At 47.4% G+C, this 23,567-nt stretch overlaps 1 pseudogene; it reads left to right on the top strand.

Annotated features, from left to right (window-relative positions):
* The first annotated feature begins 16,168 nt into the window (after nt 1-16,168).
* LOC123802347 (U2 spliceosomal RNA) lies at nt 16,169-16,312 on the top strand (annotated as a pseudogene).
* The last annotated feature ends 7,255 nt before the right edge of the window (nt 16,313-23,567 follow it).

Raw genomic sequence — 23,567 nt, 5'->3', positions numbered from 1 at the left:
CTTATTTAACGGGGACAGAGCTCCAGTTTTGTGAGATGAAGAAGTTCCGAAGGTGGAGGGTAGCGATGATCGTAAAATGATGTGTGTCATGTAACTAATGCCACAGAACTGAACGCAGAAAAACGGTTAAGACGGTAAATTTGATGTCACGTGTAATTGACCACAATAAGAAACTTATAAACAAAAGAGGGTGTAGTCCAAAATAGAACGTAGCATGAGGTCCCACCGAGCGGAAGGCCCCCCCTGCAACCTGGCAGAGTCTGATCACTGGACCAAGCAGCTCAGCGAATGCCCTATTAAGCACTTAATTATTTCTCTTTGATACTGGCTTTTTTTTTTATCTTTTAATACAACAGTTTTACTGTCTCTGATAATTACTCCGACTCGATAACTCTGTTAAATCTAATGAGGCGTGGCAAACTCTCGCTCGACGAGGCAACACATCATTAGCTTTCTGCCTTTTTTGTCATCTTTTCTCACTCAATTACTGTATCGCCAGCCAGACACGAACCTGTCACTTGCCATTAGCCAACAGCGTGAAACGACCGGCCGGCCGGGCAGTGAGTAGCGGTACTTAATAAACTCCCGGTCGTGCCTTTTCTCCTGCCCACAGTGCGGGTCGAGGGGACCCCTGGTAGAAATCAGCTTTCCACCTACCTAATATTACAGGATCTTTAGACAGCGCCATCTGCTTTCTCACCCTCTGCTTCCAGGAGCGTCTAAGGTTTTGTCTCAAGAGCCCCTGAGAGAGGAGAGCAGTGAGAAGTAGAGTGATGAATGCTGGGTTGAGTCAGAAAAGGCTGGGACCGTCTTGCTGCACGGCTCACCATCTGTATGGCTTTGGGCAAACCATTTCTCTCTGAGCCTAATTCTTAGCCCAAATGGCATAGGTTTGAAGGTGTCTTGAAAGGTAAAGGAGTTCATTGCCATCTAGGTTACAAAGCCACATCAGCTTGGAAAAAAGGTGACGTGGTTCCTTCAAGTCTACCTTTGAAAAGAGTGAGGGTATAAGTCAATAACAGAGTCGAGATGCTGTCAAAACTCTCTTTCTGGGGGCGCCTGGGTGGCACAGCGGTTAAGCGTCTGCCTTCGGCTCAGGGCGTGATTCCGGCGTTATGGGATCGAGCCCCACATCAGGCTCCTCCGCTGGGAGCCTGCTTCTTCCTCTCCCACTCCCCCTGCTTGTGTTCCCTCTCTCGCTGGCTGTCTCTATCTCTGTCAAATAAATAAATAAAATCTTAAAAAAAAAAACTCTCTTTCTTTAGGTCTTCCTTCTTCCCCACACTCTGTATAACAGCCACCAAATTTCTGTTGCTTCGTTCCCAGATCATCTGCGGAGTCCTGGGGGTTTATTTACTTATCCGGCATCTAGCTACATTCCAGGCGGTGTGCACGGTGGCCAGTGAGACAGAGATGGACTCTGGCCTTGGGACACTGATCGTCTCAGTAAGTGTGTGCCCTGTGCAAGGGCAACCATAGCCACGGCTTCGTGCAAACGAAAAGAACAGTAGAAAGCTGGCCACCTTCCCCTTCCTTCTTCCCACTGCCCAGAGCAGTGCCCGGTCAAATCCAGAGTTCTAAGTACGGACAGCCGTGGCCTTTACAGTGAGCGAGTGTAGTGAGAAAGTGGACGACAGTGACCACACAGAGGTACCATTTTGAGGTTGTGCATGCGGCGTGGCGGAAAGAGCAGAAGATTTGGTGCCAAAAGACTGAGTTTTTGTTAACACTATGCCCTGGGCCATTAATAAAAGGGAGGGGATAATGCCCCTCATAGGCTCTTGTGATGACGCGGACTGAAGCATCTGAAAACGATAGACAGTAAATAGCTATGGGAAATATTTTTATTGATTTTGGTCATTTCTTTGAGCTGTGCACAAGATAATTACGATAGAAAGGGATGTTTTTAAATTAGCTTCTATTCTATAATAATGCTAATAATTCTATTAGAATAATTCAAATTTCAAGAACCGTCTCTCCCTCTGCCGTCTTTTTACGCCCATATTCTTGCTTTGCTGGCAAGCTCGTTCTAAATCTGATTCTGTCAATGAACCTGGGAGGCAAGATCCCAGGGAAGGCTTTCCATCTTATCGGGATTACTGATACCATGTTGAGGTGGGTCTCAAACACACACCGCCAGTAGAAGACCGGTTTTCATCCAAGCACACACATCTCTTCCATTTTCGGAAGATACAAAGTCAAGCCATTTGTCATTCGTCTTGTGTCTCTTCCAGGCTGTTATGTTGTGAGTTTGATCAGTTTACAATAAATATATCCAACTACATTTTCATGCTTGAAAGCCTGGAAAGACCATGGGAGTGTTACCTTCAAAAGTTCCATCCTTAGCCCAAGGCAGAAGAGCACGGGGAGTGGGGTGTGAGTGGGCATGGGGGGCTCTGAAAAATGTCGGCAGCAGTGGGTGTCCTTCTTGTGGCTGTGAGACCTGCTGGCTCCCGGGGTGCTCAGGTGCCCCGAGAAAAGCCACACGTCTGTTTTCCTCACACTGTCCCAACATGGTCACCAGGGTGCTTCCTCCTGGTCTGTTCCAATGTCCTGGAAGTCTCCTTTTCTCCCAGAGGGAACAGGTGAGAGGTGAGAGATTCCAGCCCCCATGAGTTGGTGCGCCCTGTTCGAGGGTAATAAAGTTCCCCTGCTCGCTGCTTGTAACCCCACGTGGAGACTGAGAGGGCAGTCACCTGAAACAGAGCTGGGCAGGCTAGAAACGAAACCGGGGCTGCTGGCTCAGAATGCCCCTAGAGTCCTGTCTGCCTTAGATCGTGAGCTCCCTGAGGACAGGGACCGCGTCCGCCCTGCCCTCCTTATGTCCGCAGTGCTCGGTGCAGGACCTTGCACCAAGTCAACACCAGGCATGTATTTCTTGAGCAAACGGATGGATGATGAGTGCGAGCCTGCCCCCGACTCCCTCACCTTGACCGTAAGTTCCTTCCCCACCCAGAGGTGTAGACTTGGACCCACCCCGGTAACCATAAGTTCCGCCTCAGGGACGCTCTTCAGAACATTGAGTAATGAGAGTTCCTCATTCCCTATAGGCCACACGAAGTGAGCTATGATGGCCACCTCCACCTGTCTAGTCTTCTGTATTCCTTCCAAACTTCGCAGGCTTATTCATTAATCCGGTCTTTCTTTCAACATAATCAGCTCAGCACCTGCCATGTGCCAGGCAAGCACTTTAAAGAAAATACATTATACACTTACACAACTCAGAGTGCAAAATGAGATTAAAAAGATACAAACTGAGAAAGCTCCCCACACTGGTGGGCATTTTTTCTTGTTTCTTATTTATAAACAAATATAAATACCTAAATCTTGCTTTGTGTGTTAGGAAGTGCCCTATGTATCCTGTTTTGTACCTGGGTCTTTCCATGTCTGCACCCAGATAGCGTCTTCAATATTTTTTATAGCCGCGTAGTATTCCATTACCATATGTACCATAGTTTATTCAACTTGTTTTCTACTGATAGGCATGGGTTGTTTCTAATTTCTTGTTACTGGAAGACAAAGTCACAGTGACTCCTTTTATACACACGTGTGCAAGCGGATCTGTAAGGATAACTGCCCACGAACGGGATTTGCTGGATCAAAGGGCAAAGGCATTTGTACTTGGAGGAGGGCAGATGGCCTTCAATAGGGTTTACATTCTGCACCCCCGCCAGCAATGTATAAGGTCCAGGCACTGTCACCAGGGGTGGGGACACAGTGGGGGCCAAGACGGACAGGAACTCAGCTCTTATAGAATGTACGCTCCGGCGTGGACAGCCTGACACCCTTCAAGTCCAAATACAGAGATAGTTGCAGCTGTCATTGAGCGCGGTGAAGACAGTCAGGAAAGCCTGACGCTGTGGTAGAGAGACCTGCAGAGTGGGGACTGGGGGTGATCCAAGACACAAATGCTGGGAAGGAGGCAGCCATGAGATCAGCCGTGAGATCAGGAACATTCCAGAACATCTGGGAAGACAACACTGCAAAGATGTTTAGGTTCCTTCTGGAAAACAGTCCCCGCCCAACTCGCCAAATTGCCCCCCAGAAACAGGTGGATCAGCAAGGCACACGGCTTAATTCTGCGATTCCTGCGACACGTTAATCAAGGGCCATTGAATGTAGCTGTTCTAGATTTCCGACCCAAAGAGCATGTCAAGGTAGGTGAGGTGGAGAAAGGCAAGTTCGCTTTGTTGCTTAAAATTGGATCGTTTTGTTGTTCCCACATAAGATATTTTTTCATAATAGTTTTAAAGTTTCCAGAATCTAGTAGATACACACATTTTTTTAATTGTGCTTTTCAAAAAACCACATAACCTAAAGTTTACCAGCTTAACCGTTTTTAAGTGTACAGTCCCGTAGTGTGAGGTTATATTCAAACTGTTGTAGATCTTTCCATTTTTTAACTAAAAAAATAGAAGCCTAGGCTGTGATGGAGATTGAGAGCGGGGAAACATAACTAGAATGTTCAGCGGAGTTACGTGAGTGCCTATGACGCCACAGTTCAAGGGAAATCCAAAGAGGAAGTAATCGCTGTGGGTGAGGATGACACTGAGGGTCCTTGGCACCTGGAAATGTCCTTTCCTAAAAGGTTTGGGATGCAGTATGCTCACTGCCCACCCCCACCTGGGTTACAAAATCGTAGCAGCTTTTCAACTCCTACAGAGCACTTCCATGCTCGGGAACGAATCGCAGCTTTTACTCAGCAATAGGAAAGAATTAATGCCATTTAGTAAATGACTGAATGAAATGAAGTCAACAGCAGGCAGGTCGGTGTCTCTCCGAGGCTCCCCGTCTCACCCGTGTGCCTCCTGGTTTGCAGCGCCGCAGTCCCAGGTCATAACCGTCCTGGTTCCTGCTGAATCAGTAAGTTCCTGACCCCATGTCCCACGTGTATGCCCACGTGTGCTCTCTAGCCTCCCACATCCCCAGTGGGGATTACAGAGAGGATAAGAATTGGCTACTTTATAATTTTATAGCCAATGTATTAATTTAAAATTCTATTAGAGATATATCATGTTAATAACAGACAGTGGGCTGTATTCTGAGCCCTCCTATATGGAGAGAGGATGATGCGATAGAAAGTAGCTCTACTACCGAGAAATGAAGTGGGAAATCTACTGATAGTGAAATAAATATATCCATGAGTGTCATCTTGAGCTAGGAGCGAGGACCCATTATCCTTTTAGGTTTTTTTAATAATAGGGGCACCTGGGTAGCGCAGTAGTTAAACATCTTCCTTCGGCTCAGGGTGTGATCCCAGCATTCTGGGTTAGAGCCCCACATCAGGCTCCTCCACTAAAAGCCTGCTTCTTCCTCTCCCACTCCCCCTGCTTGTGTTCCCTCTCTCGCTGGCTGTCTCTCTCAGTCAAATAAATAAACAAAAATCTTAAAAAAAAAAAAAAAAGGAAAAATTAAAAAAAAAATAAAAAATAATAATTTTTATTATGTTATGTTAGTCACCATACAGTACATCATTCGTTTTTGATGCAATGTTCCATGATTCATTATTTGCGTATAACACCCAGTGCTCCGTGCAATATATGTCCTCCTTACTACCCATCACCGGCCTTACAGTTTTTAATTCGTTCAGGTTGCCTTATGACTTTGAGCCACTAGATGGTGCTATCCACCTGTTTATCTGCCCTCTGCAGCTGCGCTCTTCGTGGAACCCAATTTTAAGACTTCAAAGCTAGAGGGCAAGAGTTCCTTAGAAATAACTTATCAGTTAAAAAATAAATAAATACACCAAAGATCCCTTTGAGTACAAAATGCCCACGAAGATCCCAGGCTTCTTACAAGGCTTGGCTTGCCGCAAGGAAGCAGTGCACGTGAGGGATTTGTGATTTCCTGGAGGTGGACAAAAGGCAAGGAGGACAGAATAGGAGACACCATAGAACACCCTCCCTAAGTTTCCGTGACCTGTGCCGCTGCGCGGACAGTGCGTCTTAGGTCTGTGAGCTTTATTCCCGGTTTCCGGCCCATCAAGGACGGGAAACTGGGACGCGGGGGGCATCCCCCATTCCCGGGGTGGGCGCGCGGAGCTCCGGCCACCACGATGCGTCTGGGGAAGACCGTCATCTGGAAGTCATAAAGCCACATTGGATGTTACTGTTGGTGACCGAGGCTCATGTTTCAAGGTCTTTCCCTGGGCCTGAGCCCCGAGGCCCGAGTGGGCACGCTGGAACGTGCATTCCCACGGGAAGGTGTCCGGGCCGCTTTTGCCACAAGGGAGAAAGCTCGGCCTTTCTGGGGGTTCCCTGGCCTCGACCCTCAGCTGCCCGCACGCTCTCCCTTCCTTTCTGCTAACTGCCTTTGTCCCCTTTCTCTCTTACAGGAGCTTGATTTTCCCCTGTTCTGTGCCCTCCAGCCCGAACAGTCTGTCACTTTATCTCTTTTACAATTGTCCTTTTCAAAGTTTCCTCTAACATATTTGGGGCGGGGGGGAGGGAGGTACAGGGGCTGATTATTTCAGATGCACAAAGAATCGCACTTGTCCTTGGTGGGCAGTGATGACCAGACCCTTCACGCGGATGATCACCTCTCAACCTGGAAGTGGGGGCGGGGGCATCTCGGAGGCTGGGGAAGAGGCGCCCCTTCCTGCTAGACCGCCAAGCTGATGAGATGCAGGGTGACTGCTCTCCCCAGACCACCCCGGGCACTCCCACCCCCGTTAATATCAACATTACCATGGCGACGCCTCCCCGCTCCCCAGGAAGACGCCGCTGACACATTCAGGAGACGAATTCAAGCAAACACGCCGCCCCCCACCTCCCGTTCCTGCGTGGTCTCCACCAGCGCCACCTGTCCCGTTCCACGCGCCCTCTGCTCGCAGCCCTGCTTTCCCCGGCCGATGGAGCCCTGACAACATTTGTTCCAAGCAAATGTTTTCCAAAACTGATTTAACTTCTTATTTATTTATTTATTTATTTATTTATTTATTTATTTATTTATTTATTTAAGTAGACACCACACCCAGCGCAGAGCCCCAGCGGGGCTTGAACCTACCACCCTGAGATCAAGACCTGAGCTCAGAGTAAGAGTCCAGTGCTTAACCGAGGGAGCCACCCAGATGCCCCTTTGATTTTGCTTTTTAAGTTGAAGAAGGAAGGTGTGGGGAAGCGGGAATGAGTGTGAACAGCTTGGACAATATGGGGTGAATTTCCCAACGTAAGTACAGTCATCGGAAGAGTCAACTGATTGTGGTCATTTCATTTAACCAAGGAGATGACAGAGATAGAGACAGAGATTGAGACAGAGACAGAGCTAGAGAGAGAGACAGACAGAGAGAGAGAGGGAGAGAGACACATGCCTGACAGATGATGGACAGTGGAACCTGGGAGGATGGATCTCGTAACTCTAGTTTATTTTTCATATCTGCAAAGGTAACCCAAAGACACTATTTATTCGTTTACCTCATAGAGAAATCCTATTAAAAGTGAGCTGTTTGCATATTTTGGTTAAATGAGCTGGAGATCCCCCTCGAGTCTGCGATGTCCAGCCAGGTGCCCTGCCTGGAGGAAGCAGGCAGTGGGAAGGGGCTGGAGGGTCGATCTCTATGAACAGTAACAACACGGCAGAGCAAGAATTTCGAGGCAGGACAATAAATACGTATTTATTCTGCCTTTCAATGGCAGAGGGTCAGGAGACCTCCCCCAGGACACTGCGTGTACCTCCTTTCGAGGCAATCTCGAGGTGCAGGTCCAAGGTCATCCTGGGAGCACTGGTCTTCAACCCAAGAGCACCCTGCTGGTTAGCCAGCCCTGAGAGGAAGATGGACTCCTTTTTTTTTTTAAACCTATTTTAATTCAATTAATTAACATGTAATGTATTATTGGTTCAATGATTCATCAGTCTTATATAACACCCAGTGCTCATTACATCACGTCCCCTCCTTCGTGCCCATCACCCCGTTACCCCGCCCCTCCATCCCCCACCCCTCCAGCAATCCTCGGTTTGTTTCCTGTGATGAAGAGTCTCTTATGGTTTGTCTCCCTCTCTGGTTTCGTCTTACTTTATTTTTTCCTCTGGAAGATGGGCTCCTTGATGGAGGAATCTAACTGACAGAGTTCGGGCCCTTTTGTTGAGAAATCAAAATATTCAACTGGAAGTCACGTTAAGGAAATGCTTGTATAAATTTCTCTATGAGTCTTACACACATTCAGTGATCTAGGCATCCCTAAGGTTTGTATACTTACCTTGAATAAGCCACTTTAAAAATAAGAATGATTAGGAGCGCCTGGGTGGCTCAGTCCTTAAGCTTCTGCCTTCGGCTCAGGGCATGATCCCGGAGTCCTGGGATCGAGCCCCACATCAGGCTCCTCCGCTGGGAGCCTGCTTCTTCCTCTCCCACTCCCCCTGCCTGTGTTCCCTCTCTCGCTGGCTGTCTCTCTCTCTGTCAAATAAATAAAATCTTTAAAAAAAATAAGAATGATTAATTACGACCAGCTCCCCCTAGTCCTATCTGCTTTTAAAAAAGGATCCCCCTCCCCCCAACAACAGACTTGTTTTCTGGATTGGTTTGGATACAATGGGCTCGCTTGATCACAATACCACAGGGTTCACATTTTTTGCTGAAACGGATCAGGCCCCAGGGAGACCCTCCGTCCCCCAGGGGAGAAAATGAAGATCACTTCAAAGGTTTTGGTCTTGTGATTAATAACAATAAGAAAAAAGACTCGACAAAGTTGGAAGGGGACAGGGTCGGGCCCTCTGCCTTCACCTCCTTGTCAAGGGCTTTTCCTACCTCGGTGAATCCGGAAACATTTTGGTGGAATTCGGACTTTCTTTTTCCTTCTCCTCTCCTGGAACATTTTAAGGAACCAAAGGAAGAAAGACGTCTGTGGACAGCTGGTCAGATTTGGCTACTTTCAGTGCGGAACTGAGGATGAAAAGAGTGCTACCAGTTTCTCTTAATAGATGGTAATCATACTGCTTCATGCTCCTAACTAGCCCGAACGTGACTGCTGTGGGGGGCATTTTTTCTTAGTTTATAATATAACTTCTAACGCAAAAGAAGTTTTTCTTATTTCTGACTACACGTGAAAGTCGACTGACATGAACCTAACATTGACCCCCCCCCCCCCAATCACAAAACTATTTCCTGACTGTAACCTCAGCTTATCCGTAAGATGCTATTGGTTTGGTTAAGTCGACGTCGGCTTTCTAGTTGATCTAGTTGACCCCCGGTCTGGCTGATTCATCCCGGGATGTTCCTTAAGCTCTCTGCATAATTTCCTCATTTCGTGAAAATGAAATGGCCTTATTACTTATGATCAGAGTTCTAGCAAAAGCAAGTAAAATATAAATATCATCACTTCATTCCTTCATTGAAGTCACTGGCACAAATGTCACAATGTATAAAGAACTACAATGTATATTTTATGTTCCTCTCATTCGTTCCTAGATGTCTGCCCCCGTGAGTGGCGTCAAATTGAACGCACGTGCAAATGTGTGAGCTGGAATGGCGCCGTGTAGACTCGAGGGGTGCACCATGATTATGGCTTTTAGGGAAACGTATTTCTTGGCTCTATGAGGATTCGAAACGGGTCATAGGAGCACTTTCATACATTTTACAGCCATTTCCCGAACGGGTCTTACAGAACCGGACCCCGTTCTCTGCACATGCAGACTCTGTCTCTAAAACATGCCGTGGTCCTTGTAACCAAAATTAATTGAATTGTGCATATAAATAAATACAAACTATGTATTTAACTGTCACTCATCGCTCTGCAGCAGAAAACTGGCTCTCGTGGGCAATCAGCAGGTGCTAAGTGAATCTGTATTGGCTGTTTGGTCTTTCTTTGCCTCCAAGGCACTTTTTAAGGAGGAAAACCTGATGTCATGGTGACAAGCTTTTCCTTTTCCTCAATCCTTATTTATTTGACTCATAGCATTTAATATTAAATGAACAGATCTTTAGGAAAACAGCTCAATCCATTTTCACTGGCTATGCCACCTTGCACTTTGCCTTTGATCTGGGAAAGTGGATTGGTCAGTTTCTTCGAAAGCTGTTGAAGATTCGGTGGTTGTCAGAAATGAGCCAAGTGTTCAGTTCGACAGATATTGGTTGGGACCTACCGCTACGTGCCAGACACTGTGCTGGGTTTGGAACATGCAGAAAATAATTAGTCTCCGCTCGGCTTTTGGGTTTGTGAAAAACAGACATCGGATGCTCCTGCCCTGTACTATGCTAGGCCCCGTCCTTTTCTGTTTATTTCTAGGTATAATCAGTTACTCAGCACTCATCTATTTTACAATTCATTCATTCATGCATTCATTCAACAGTCTCTCCTTAGGACTTACTACGTGCCCGGCACTGTGCTGGGTACCAAGAATGGAATGAGTTGCAACAGCAGGACCTGATTCCTGTTTGTGGAGCTCACTTCAGTGGGGAGAGAAAGATGTTAATCAAAGAATTGTCATGAACACACGTAAAATTGTACCCATGGCAAGTGTTGTGAAGGAGAAGGGTGGTGGCTGCTTTGAGTCATGGCATAGTGGAGGTGGGCTCTGGGCCTGGGATTGGAAGGTAGGTGAGGGGGTGAGAAGCAGGTGGTGTGACCAGAGCAGAGAGCATGGGGTGGGAAAGGCAGTTTGGTGTGAGACCAGAGAAGAAAGAAGAGCAAGAGTCAAAGCATGGCGGGCCTTAGAGGAATCATTCTGGAAGGAGTAGGGGCACGTCAGATTCGGGTCTTCAAGGGATCTCTTTGGCTGCTGAAGTGTACCTTGCTGGGGGTTTTTAACTCCAAAGATTCGTGGTATATGAGGGAGAGCAGAAGGATGGCTGCTTGTGCCTTGATGCCTAAGTGAGGGGTACTGTGTCCTGGTACTTCCTAGCCAGTCCTAGTGGTCGGGACTTGCCGGGCTGATCTTTATAATCCATCTGCCAGAACAGACCAATAGCCCTGGAATAAAGTTACTTCCAGTGGAACACTGAAAAAAAATGTGGATTTTATCCATTATCTGTCTGTTGTAAAAAAACTATGAAAACATGGCAGAGTGAGTCAGATGGTAGAAGAAAATAACACTGTGGCCTCCTAAAATCCTCAGTACTTTGCAGCCTGCTCTCTCCACGGGGGCAAAAATCCATGCCTTCATTGCTGGGAAATCATGGTGCCCACGTTCTTCAGCCAAAGAATAATGGGAAAAGACTGGATCATTTAAATAAAATGGGATTGCCATTAAAGAACTGGCTGCCAATATAAAGTCTGAATTTTTTTAAGCCAGGGAAAGAGAAGCCACATTTTCTACCGTGGAGACCGACGCTGATTATTCTGATGGGACAAGCCTATGAACGGTGGTTTAGCAGCTCTGTTCCCTTCCGTTTTTGCTTCATCACCCAATGAACCTTGCCTCGGATGCCACCGTGGGAACGCTACTCATATGGTCTGCAGCAGAACCAGGGGGACACTGGGGTTCTTCCTGGTGGTGTTTGGAGAGGATGCTGAGTAGAGTTGAGATCCAGTTTGGGCAGAGCTCATCTTTGCATCATAGCAAGAGACACAGATGTGGAGTTTCTGTTTCCTCAGAGCTTCAGCTCCATGTCCCTCACATGGACCCTCATAAAGGTTCTTCGTCAGACCCCTGCCCCTCTGGTGTCCCGCTAACAATAGCACTTCCAGGAGCTTAAATGACCAACGTGCCCCATTGGTCAGGGTTCACTTGCCAAGAGCAACGTCTAAGCAGAGAAGGATTGATTACAGGGCGATAAGTGACTCCCGGGCTCATTGTGTAAGGCAGGAGAAATTGAAGAAACTCGACGTGGAGTTTCCAGGAACGACTCCCAAAGTCACAATGCAGAATTGGGCCACCAGGGAGCTGCGATCCCGTCATCATTCCAGCCGCAGCTCTGCAAGTTCAAGGTCCCGGCCGTGTCTGAGCCCGCACACAGCCTGCCTTGTACCCCGCCTCTGTCCCTTCGACAACAGCTTGGGATTCAAATCCAGAGCAATTGCTTCTGTTTGGCCCAACATAGAGTTCATCTGGCCCTTGGTATCTGTCAGGGCTCTGGGGAGAGAGAGAGCCAATAGGACGTGTATACAGATAGTAAGAGATTTATTTTAAGAAACCGGCTCGTGAATAGAGGCTTGGCTAGTCCCAGATCTGTAGAATGGGTCGGCAGACTGGAGACCCAGGGAGAGCCGATGAGGCAGATGAAGTCCGAGGGCCATCCGCTGGCCGAATCCACTTTTGCTTGGACGAGGCTCGCTCTTTTTTTCCATCCAGGTCTTCACTGATGGGATGAGACCACCCACATTGTGGAGGACAATCTGCTTTATTCTAAGTCTATGAACTTAAACAGTATTGTCATCCACAAGCACCCTCCCAGACACATCCAGAGTAATGTTCGAGCACCTACCTGGGCACCACCATGTGCACCCACGCTGACACAGAAAATGAACCGCCACACGCCCATTAACAGAAATCTCCCCTCCCCGCTCCCTGTAACACGGAAGTGGCCCCTGAGGGAGGCTGGAGGAGGTGGGCATGAGCCAGTCTGCAGAAACTGCTAGATTATCCTTCTGCCGTTCTAACAACTCGTTACTGTTTAAGTATGGAATCCTGAAAATCAAAGATCAGGTATCACTGTTCCTGTTCTTGGTTTCAATGGAAGGCGAACAGGTCTGTTTAAGTTCTGTCCTGGACGTGGGGGTAAAAATAGCTCCATTATAGGGGCGCCTGAGTGGCTCAGTTGTTAAGCGTCTGCCTTCAGCTCAGGGCGTGATCCCGGGGTTCTGGGATCGAGCCCCGCATCAGGCTTCCTGCTCCACTGGGAGCCTGCTTCCTCTTTTCCCACTCCCCTTGTGTTCCCTCTGTCTCTGGCTGTCTCTCTCTGTCAAATAAATACATCAATCAATCAATCAATCAATCTTTAAAAAAAATAGCTCTATTATAAGCATGACGATTTAAATTACTAAAACAAGAGCAGGGTCATAGGAACAAAGGAAAACTTACAGAGAAGGTTCTCCTAGTCTAGTTCACGGGTATTTACAGGGACTCCTGAAACAAAGATCTTCAATTTCTGTATTTCCCGTAAATAAGGTAGAAGTCTCCCCATTTTTGCCCACTTCCCCAAATTAATAGAAAGTGACCAACTTCCAGGGTTTTTTAGCTTCTCTCAAAATGTCAGCCCAATGCCCCCCCTTTGAGAGAACGCCTCGGGTCCTCCCACTAGAACGGAGGCAGTGCAGGCTCAGAGCTTCTGTCTTGACCACTGAAGAGGCAAATCAGGTGCTAATTAAAGCACATAATGTAATAATCCTTCACCTTTCTCTTTTGAAATGTTTTCCTATCTGTTGCATTCTTTGGGCTTCCTGACAACCCTTGAGGTTTGTTTGTTTGTTTGTTTGTTTGTTTCAGATGAAAAACACCCCCGAAGTTCAGGTTCATTGAGTGCTCCTTGGAGCACAGCCGTCCGTCCTGGAGGCTCCAGGACTCCACGCCAGTTAGAGCTTCCAGTTCCCGGGATGGCTCAGCACTCGTTCCCGAATTCCAACACGATCCGTAGACCTAAGAACTCTTAGGTCATCGCAGCCTTGGTTCGTGATTTCTGAGGTGAGCCTCCTCAAACGTGTCGTGAGTACACCAGGCCTTGACCCCAATTCCCTCCCACGGAAGTGCCTGTGAGGTGTCTATTCACGGTGGACCCAAGCCTGCTTCCTCTGTCTCAGTATTTCTCAAGCCGTCCCACAGGGGGACCCACGGTTCTTGGAGTGGATGAAAATTCTAGTACAGTCTTTCTTGTGATAGCTTGTTAGACGTTCTTTATTCATCACCAGACCAGAAAACTGACCGTTGGTGAATTTTGTGACCAAAACCTCAAGAAAATTGACTACAGCTTACTTGGTAAAAATTCTATTTTAATTCCCTAGTTTGAACTGTTTTCTGAAGGTTTACTTCCCTCACCCCCTTTTTGTTTGTCTCTGCCCTGTGTGGGTTTGTGTCAGTATTCTCTCATAATGAGGTCCCTCTGATGTTGATGAGACCCTCCCCCGCTCGCAGCATGCCCCCCGCACAGGCCCCGTGGCATCCTGGATGCAGCCACCCGAAGAACGGAGGTCAGAATCACGTTAATTTAGTGTTGTAGAGAAAGGAACCAGGCCACGGACGTCTTTGTCTTTGTCATAAGCCCTGGACAATGGGGCCATCTTGGTGCCCATGTGGTAGGGTAGCTGTCCTCTGCACGAAGCAGCCCCTTGAACCCTTGTCGAAGGTAGAGAAGAAGGAAGGAGGGCACGAGGGGATTAATCAATGGTTGCTCTGCAGGAGAGATGGAACAGGAGGACCACAGACTCTTGAGTCCGGTGCTCATCCCTGCGACGCACGCGTGTCTCCTGAAGCTTTGACTGCTTTGTAGATAATAGTCACAAACCCTGTGGGTGCGTCTCCATATCTCAACTAAATCTCTTGGAGATGCTGGAACAGTCGTTTCCAGCCTGCAATGTGTGCAAATCACCTCTGCAGCTTTAAAAAATTCAGATGTGTGGGCCTCACCTCCGGAGATCCGGACCCAGTGAGTCTCTCCTGGGGCGAGTTGTATGCACGTTGAATGGTGTATCCGCACACCAAAGGGTAAAAACCATCGTCCGAAAGAAGACCGCGGGTCCAAGCTACTGAAACCTGCAGGAGCTTGAAAGTAGTTCAATTTTTGTTCTTCCTCTTGATACGCTTTCTGCTGAGAAAGATGAGTCTGTTTTTCTCTCTTATTCCCTACAAAGAGAGCACTTCCACTCCATTTACCCTGGGGAGGTCCTTCAAAGAGTATTTCCAATTCTATCACCTGAGTGAGGCTTGGCTAATTTGTCATCGCCTCCCTGAGATAAACTGATACCCTCTTCCTCTTTGTCACGCTGGTGTCACTGGATATGAAAGTGGACTTCTAGAAAATTACAGAAGACTTAAGGAGATTCCAGTGGATCCTCTCTAAGTCAAAGCGATACTCGCTAAACATCATTGAACGCCTCGTGTGCCAGGTCTTGCGTGTCTCATGTAGCATTTTCTCATCTAAGCCACGTAACAATCCAATTTGCTACACTTTCTTATCTACACCTTAAAGATGAACAAACGCAGGCTCCCCGAGGCTAAGTGACCTGACTGGAGCTAAGGCACCAGGGCTCAGGGCCACCTGCTCTTCTTTGCCGATTCTCAACCACTGTGCCGCCTATTTCCTTCTGGAAACTCCATTTGAAAAGCATACATTTGAGCTTCCTTTAGCTGTCTTTAGAATTTATTGCCCTTTTTTGTTGTTGTTAAGACAATTGAGTTACAGAAGGAAGAAAGGAAGGGAGGGAGGGAGGGAGGAAGGGAGGAGAGAATCAGGGAAGAAGAAGATGCTCTTTGATCGTGCTCCAGGGAGTGGATATCTGGAAACTCAGCAGACCCAGCCGTGAATTGCAAGCTGGGGATCTTTCTAGATGGAAGAGTTTCTGGCAACTGCCTGTTATTTTGGGTGGGAATTGAATATGAACTAATTTCCAGCTCCCCATACAGACCTTATCAATTAGGGATGCCTCCATTGCACTTGCCAAAGACCCCAGTTTTGCCCTTGCTAAGTTTTTACGACTGCCTTACCCAACTGAGAAAAGATAATGCATGTTTGCAACTAGTTATGGCATCAATGTATCAGAACAATGGAAGAGACATACAGAGACTTGAGACTGGAATTTTTTGGTTTTGTTTTTCAGTAAACATAGGTGTGTGTTCCTCCAAAGCCACGTGTAAGACACAGAAACTGGCTTGCTGGAGAGACTACAAGAGTCACGTGGACATGGATGAGGCTGGAGGGCATTATGCTAAGTGAAATAAGCCAGACACAGAAAGACAAATATCACATGATCTCATTTATATGTGACATCTTTTAAAAATGTCGAATTCAGAGTACCAGAGGGTAGAATGGTGGCAACCAGGGGCTGAGGGGTGGGAGGAAGGAAGAGATATTCATCAAAGTGCACCAACTTTCAGTTATATGACGAATAAGTTCCGGAGATGCAAGATACAGAGCAGGGACTGTAGTTGATAGTGTATCGTGTACTTGAAGTCTGCTCGGAGAGTAGATTCCAGGTTTTCTCATCACAGTCACAAAACAAGGCACCTAAAGGAGGAGACGAGTGTGTTAGCTGAGGGTAGTGATCATTTGACAAGGTAGCCACGTAGCAGGACATCCCACCATATCGCTTCTCGGCCTTTTGGCTAAGATCAAGTGTAGGACATCCCACCGTACACCTTCAATGTATACTTTTTGTTAAAAGTAAATTTAAGAATTAGGTTTCGCAAAGGAGTTACGTAAAGTTCTAACCCTATCACTTATCTCTCTGAGCCACAGGAACAAGAAGACAAGTTTAAATAAAGGGATGTGGACCATGCGTTCTAATGCAGGTTTCGTGGGAAATTTAACCTGAAAAACAAGTTGATTGGCATCACTGACATTGAAAGACTGTGTGTATTCAACCAAAATGGCACTTCAATCTCAGTGCCTTTTCAGATACTCTGATTTCCTGCTGGAGTTCTGGTACTAAATAAAGGGCCGATGTGGGATCTGTTCTATTTATTGATTACCGTGGAATGGACAATTCCACCAGTTAGAGACTTAGAACAATACTAATATCTATTTTGTTCGTGAGTCTGCAGTTCAGACAGGGTTTACAGGGGTAGCTTGTCTCTGCTCTACTCTGTCCGCTGGGGCTGGAATCTTCTGAAAGCTCATTCACTCACATGTCTGGTGATTCACACTGGCGACTGGGCTTTTCCACTGGAACATTTACATATGGCTTCCTCACAACGTGGCAGCCGACTTCCAATGGAGCACATCCTGAGAGGGATAGACAGAAGCCACATCACTGTTGATGACCTAGCCTCTGAAGTCCACTGCCATCCATTCCTTGAGGCAGCCACACAAGGAGTCCCACCCATATTCAAGGGTAGAGGAAGACTCTATCTCTTGATGGGGGCATTGGCAATACTCTAGAATAGCGTGGAGGACTAAAATATTGCAGTGTCCATTTTCTTTCAAAGATTTTATTTATTTATTTATTTATTTATTTATTTATTTATTTATTTATTTATTTTGAGAGAGAGGGCATGTGCAAGTGGAGGGAGGGGCAGAGGGAGAGGGAAAGCATCCCAAGCAGATTCCGTGCTGAGCACGGAGCCTGATGCAGGGCTTGATCCCACGACCCTGAGATCCTGACCTGAGTCAGACACTTAACCAACTGAGCTACCCAGGCGCCCCTGTCCCATTTTTGGAAAATAAAATCTGCCTCGGAGTCCATTGTGTGGGAGTGCCCAGAGAGCCATACGAAGACAGCAACATCCTTTGATGGCAGGTGGGCACTCTGGAGAGCAGATTGTCACCATGGTAGGATGTCCCACTGCCCTCCTATGTAAGCTCTGTCTGTTGCAGGAAGGGCTGTCTTCTCAGAGTGGGCACTGAGCATTTCTGTCTCCTCTTGACTCCTGCTTATCCTACCATCTTTCAAGGCTCAAACACACCAACTCCCAGGCCTCCCCTGGTTTCTCTAGTTCACAATATTCTCTCCATCCTCTGAACTTTGACTGTATACCACTGACCGGGCCCTGCCTATAATTCCTCCTATTACGAGTTAATTTTCTTGTGTGCACGTTTGCCTGGCAACTAATAGTAAGCCCTGCTGCACTACACAGAGTGGGCATTCAACAAACGGTCTTTGATTCAATTATACATTCACTGCGTCCCTGTAAAGCTAGTCTCCATGGGTTACAGATCAACGCGGAAGAAAACTGCAACCTCGTGACCTATTTAAAAATGTGACATCTCGCTTGAGTGCTGGATTGTCCTTCAAAGGCGAGAAAATAAATGTCAGATTTGTCTTGTTTTTCTGATCTGCGTGCAATCACGGCTTTGTACCTCTCGGGATGGGAAGAATTAGATCATTCCGTGATTGCTTAGAATTAATCATGAAAAGTGCTGAGGCATGTAGCCCTGGGGGTGGTAGGAAAGGAAGACGCTGGGAAGGGTTGGCATTAATGGAATCCGGTGGGGCACTCCTCGCTTTCTCCCTTCGTGGGGAGAAGAGCAGATGGTGGGAGGGCGGAAGAAATGACTGTTTCAAGTTGCTCCCAAAAGTAGGAGTGGGTGGGAATAAAGTGACTATCAGGTCAAATTACTTCTGGTTAGTTAGGGAAGTGGAGGACGGTGAGCCACGGCACTGACCTGTTGAGAAGAAATCCAGAGCCCTTCCAACGAAACACCCCGGCGCTCCCCAATGCAGTGCTTATGCTGCTTTTCCAGACGCGATTCCCATTGACTGACTGAGGCTCTGTTGTCCCTACGAGAGAAGGTTCTGTATCTTTCCTAATCTGAAAAACCCAGTGGGGAGAGAATTTGTGTTTGTTTTCTTCTGATCTCTTTGTTTAATAACTCCGCTCCCGGCTGTCTTCAGAAAACGTTCTTGGCAGAGGGGATGGGCAGAGCCTCCCTCCTACGCCAAGGACTTGAAGAATGTGCCCTGGGTAGAAGTGAAAAACAGACCGTGCGATGTGCTCCAGAGCGGTGGGCACCCGGGGGGAGAAGGAAGAAGGCTGAGGAGCTGAGAAGAATTGTAGCCGTAACGGGTTTAGAGGAATGCGACGATCCTGTTACTCACGGAAGAGCGGAGAATCCGGAATTCAGTTCTTTTTGATTGAGAATGCAATGTGCTGTCTTCATGTCAAGCTTTGCTTTTCAAGTAGTGTTCTCTCCGTATCATGTTACAATTTCTCTCTATTAAGATAGTGAAATGTGTCCTGGAAACACATTAGTTTCAGGAGTGAGAAATTTGTACCAGGTATCCATTCACAGATAACAGATGATTTTCTTTCATTCTTAGTTGACAAATAATAGCTATGATGATAAAAGGTGAGAAAACTTTTATTTTTAGCATGTTAGGTGTCTGTTTGAATTCCTCCATATTAAAAAAATTTTTTTTAATTTTATTTAATTATTTGTCAGAGAGAGCACAGCAGGGGGAGCTGCACGCAGAGGGAGAAGCAGGCTCCCCACTGAGCAAGGGAGCCGGATGCGGGACTCAATCCCAGGGCCGAAGGCAGACACTTAACTGACTGAGCCACCCAGGCATCCCAGTTCATCCATATTTTTAAAGCAGAGATTGAAGTTCAAGGAGGAGCCTTATTTTATTTCATCTTTTGTACTTTTGAGGTTAAACTCCTTGAGGACAGAGACAGTTTCTTAGGAGAAAACCCTGGGGCGTGTCATACAACACCACCAAAATAGGGAGTGTGTGGATGCCTGGGGATAAGAACTCACAAACATCACGTACAAAGAACAGGATGAAAGTTTGACATGACATGAATTCTCCTCCTTATGTAAGAACAAACCTGAATATTACATTCAGATGAAGTCCGGACCAAAACAAGCCAGAGCTCTTTTCTCTTGTTTCCCATGACTAGATCTCTACATATGGCCCTTGGCATCTGCAGTCATTCCTTGTCCAAAGGATGTGGAGGCATCACTCCTCTCCAGAATAAGGTTGATTGTGAACGTGGCTGGTCCTTTGCAGTCCTGTCACAGACACACACCCGGCCAGCAGTGGAGACAAGGGAGTTGGGGGGGTGGGGCTCTCGGCGCTGTTGCCACGGCGCCCTGCAGTGTTTCCACAACACGGCCTTCCCACACTCCGGGCAAGCTGGCTTGGACGCTTTGCCCTGCGTGATGCGAGCTAGTCAGGCTGGAAAGGGATCAAGGCCCCTCTGGGATTGATACTCTGGTTTTGTGGGTGAAAGTTTGCCTCTGGCTGGAACGGGGCAAGCCCATGAGCGCAGGCTCAGGATGGAAAGGGGATGGTCCCAGAGTTGCGCAGGGGGCACGGCCCACACTCCGCCTCCTTTCCTTTCTGTCGGGGTTTGGTGAGCTTTCAGGGCGAGCCGAGCGTGTGCGTGGTGGGGCGTCTGTGTCTGGGAGACACAGGCAGCTGTAGGGGGAGGAACCAGAGTGAGACAAAGGGGAGGACGCGGCAGAGCTAATGGCAAGGGCAGGCTGTGGCTGACGTTTGTGGCTTCAAGATTTTAGCCTTTTCTACAAAAAAGGGTGTGCCATCTTCTCTGGTCCCCAAGCCCACCCATCTCACGATGCCTCCCTCGGTCCCGCTGACTCCATCGCCCATCCTAGTGACCAAAACAGACAGACTATCTGAATATTTCTTCCAAACTTTACCAGCTGGTGAAGTATGAAATCATTACATATTTGCTTTTCTTTTCTTCCCTATTAAACATCAAATTCATTGAGGACAGACATCATGCTTGCCGATGTTTCTATCCCCTAATCAACACGTCTGCCTGTACGTAATAAGTGCATGGCAAATACCTGTTTAAATAGCATAAATCAAATACCGTGGTGTGTTCCAGAGTGGACGTCTTCCAAAGTGGTTTCAAACACAAGGCAATGGTGCGATTTCGGGACCCCTTAATCTGCCGGGAAATTTTTGGTGACCGTACAGATGATTCCCCCCCCAATACCCCACTCTTCCCAGGGAATAGATAAGTCAATACTTTTGTCAATCCATAAGCAATACTCACTTTCTTTCTTTTTTTCTAGACCCATCCTTACACGTGTGTATACATAAGGTACTCCATGCACTGCAGTGTGGTCAACACATTCTTTCACTGAAATAACACTGTCTTGATTCACATATGCAACCGGCATCCTTAGAAACACCTCTGTTGATTTATTTCTGTTGGAAAAGCACGTACCATGGGATCTACTCTCAACAGAGTGTTAAGCGTGCAGTGCAGTTCTGTGAGCTACAGATGCAACGTGGCGCAGACAGCAGATCTCTAAAACTCGCTCACCGGGCAAAAGTGAAGCTTTGTACCCATTGACTCACAGCTCCCCATCTCCATTCCACTCTCCGCTTCTCGGAGTTGGCCTATTTTAGATTCCCCGTCTAAAGGAATCATGCAGTATTTGTCTTTCTGCGACTGGCTTAGTTTCGTTAGTGTCACGTGTGAAATTTCACCCATGTTGTCAGACACGACAGGATCTCTTTTCTTCTGGAAGGTTGAGGAACACTCCTCAGTATGTGCATGTGTGCCGTGTTTTCTTTGTTCATCGCTCCATCGCCGGACTCTCAGTTGGCTTCCGTGGCTTGGCCATCGGGAATAATGCTGCAGCGAACGTGGGAGTGTGGGTCTCTCTCTGAGATCCTGAATTCAATTCCTTGGGATATACACCCAGAAGTGGAATTGCTGGGGCGCCTGGGTGGCACAGCGGTTAAGCGTCTGCCTTCGGCTCAGGGCGTGATCCCGGCGTTCTGGGATCGAGCCCCACATCAGGCTCCTCCGCTGGGAGCCTGCTTCTTCCTCTCCCACTCCCCCTGCTTGTGTTCCCTCTCTCACTGGCTGTCTCTATCTCTGTTGAATAAATAAATAAAATCTTTAATAAAAAAAAAAAGAAGTGGAATTGCTGGATCGCATGGTGGTTCTGGGTTTCATTTTCTGAGGCAGCTCAGTACTGTTTTCCACAGATCCAGCACAGTTCTGTGTTCTCATGACCAGCGATTAGACTTGCTTTCACCGTTAGTAGATTGGGTTAGTAGTTTGTCTCTGGCCGTTTATTTGCTCTGACGAGATCCCCTATATAAAGCACCGCACATAGGGCGGGGTTCGGTGAGTGCTAGCAACTGCCTTTCCTCTGGCTGCTGCTAGGATCCTAACAGCACAGCACAGGCAGACGTGAGAGCCGGGAGCCCTGCGCTGGCTCCAGACTCGGCCACCTCAGCCACCTCCCTTAGGTGACCCGGAGGAAACTGCGTTAGCTTCTCTCATCTGCCGAGCGGGAGCCCTGGCTGTTTTCGCATAGGGATAAGACACTACACTTAAAGCACTTGGTGATTTCCCGAGAAAAGAAAGCTCCAGACCCCCGGCCACTTCTCTACTGCTTTTAACTAGAGTCACGTGTGTCGCATCAAGGCCTCCCAGCAGATAACTGGGAACATGCTTGAGTGAAAGCAGCCGCGAAGGCTGGACTCTCAGCAGAATGATATGTCAGGTTTTGGCCATCTCCTCCTTTGGGCACACGTCCAACTGTCGGGGAACTCCTCTGCTTTGAGCCCCGCCTCCCGTGTAGAATTATATTGTGGGGCCAAGTTTCCAGTTGAACAAGAAAGCTCTGCACTCCACCCTGCTGTTTTTCTTTTCCCCGGGGGCATGCTCCTAACAGAAGCCTGCTGGGGAAGATGCATTCCTAGCAGAGGATTTCAACTTTGGCCTTTCTTGGTCTAAAAAAGTTCAAATTCTGCAGTCCTGATTTTCAGAGGGAAAGAGAAGCACGAGGTAGAGTCGTTGGACAGGGAGGAGGTTGAAACGTCCACGGTCACGACTCAGGGTGTGGTCCGAGGACTGCAGCCTGGGCCTCCCCTGAGACCTCGCTGGGACCAGAGAATCTCAGGTCCATCCTCTTCTCACCCCAAATCAGAATCTACCATTTCGCGAGTTCTCCGGGGGACGCGTGAGCACTTTCACGCTTAGGAAGACTGGTTTAAAGAAAAGCCTGAGCAGCGGTGTTCAGAACTGTGAAAGGGAATGTGTCCTTGACCGAGTCAGGAACAGGGACCTGGTGTCAGCACTGAGAAAGAAAGTTCTAGAAGGATACAGAAAGAAGGGTGTAGTTCTAAAGCAGACATTCCATTGAAGAAGCTTCTGGGCTCCTTTAGCTGCAGATTACAGGCAGATTAAGGGTCGAGGAGGCGCGGGTAGGGAAGGCAGCGGTGGGCGGGAGAGAGAGGAGAGAGATCACATTGTTTTCTTATGAGTTTTAAAGTGATATATATCCAAAATAAAAATTTTAAACGCTACGTAAGAGCATCAAGTAAAAACAGACAATTATCATATGATTTCTCTCATCTATGGAACATAAGAACTAGGAAGATCGGTAGGGGAAGAAAGGGATAAAGAAAGGGGGGTAATCAGAAGGGGGAATGAAACATGAGAGACTATGGACTCTGAGAAACAAACTGAGGGCCTCAGAGGGGAGGGGGGTGGGGGAATGGGGTAGGCCGGTGATGGATAGTAAGGAGGGCACGTATTGCATGGTGCACTGGGTGTTATACGCACTAATGAATCATCGAACTTTACATCGGAAACCGGGGATGTACTGTATGGTGAGTAACATAATAAAATAAAAAAAAACATTAAAAAAAATAAAAAAAATAAAAAAAATAAAGAATTGCCTTCCTGGGCACAGGCTCTGGAGCCAAACTGTTGGAGTTTGAAACCTGACCCTCGCGCTTGCCAGCTGTGTGACCTTGGGCAAATTATGAACTTCTCTGTGTCTTCATTTCCTCTGCTGTAAAATGGAGACAACAGCAGAGATGATGTTATGTGTGTAAAACCCTTCAAACCGAGCCTGCACGTAAGTCTTATGCATTGGCTCTTACAATTCTAATACTTTAAAGATACTTCACATTTAAAATTTGATCCCTTTGAGGGGTGCCTGGTGGCTCAGTCGGTTAAGTGACCAACTCTTGGTTTTGGCTCAGGTTGTGATCTTGTGGTTGCGGAATCGAGTCCCACATCCAGCTCTGTGCTAGTGCGGAGTC

Source organism: Ursus americanus, chromosome 31 (assembly GCF_024610735.1).
Source record: "Ursus americanus isolate L20-20 chromosome 31, mUrsAme1.1.p, whole genome shotgun sequence".
In the NCBI taxonomy this organism is placed as follows: Eukaryota; Metazoa; Chordata; class Mammalia; order Carnivora; family Ursidae; genus Ursus; species Ursus americanus.
Note: the sequence above shows the minus strand (reverse complement) of the source record. Positions and strands in the feature narration are given on the sequence as shown.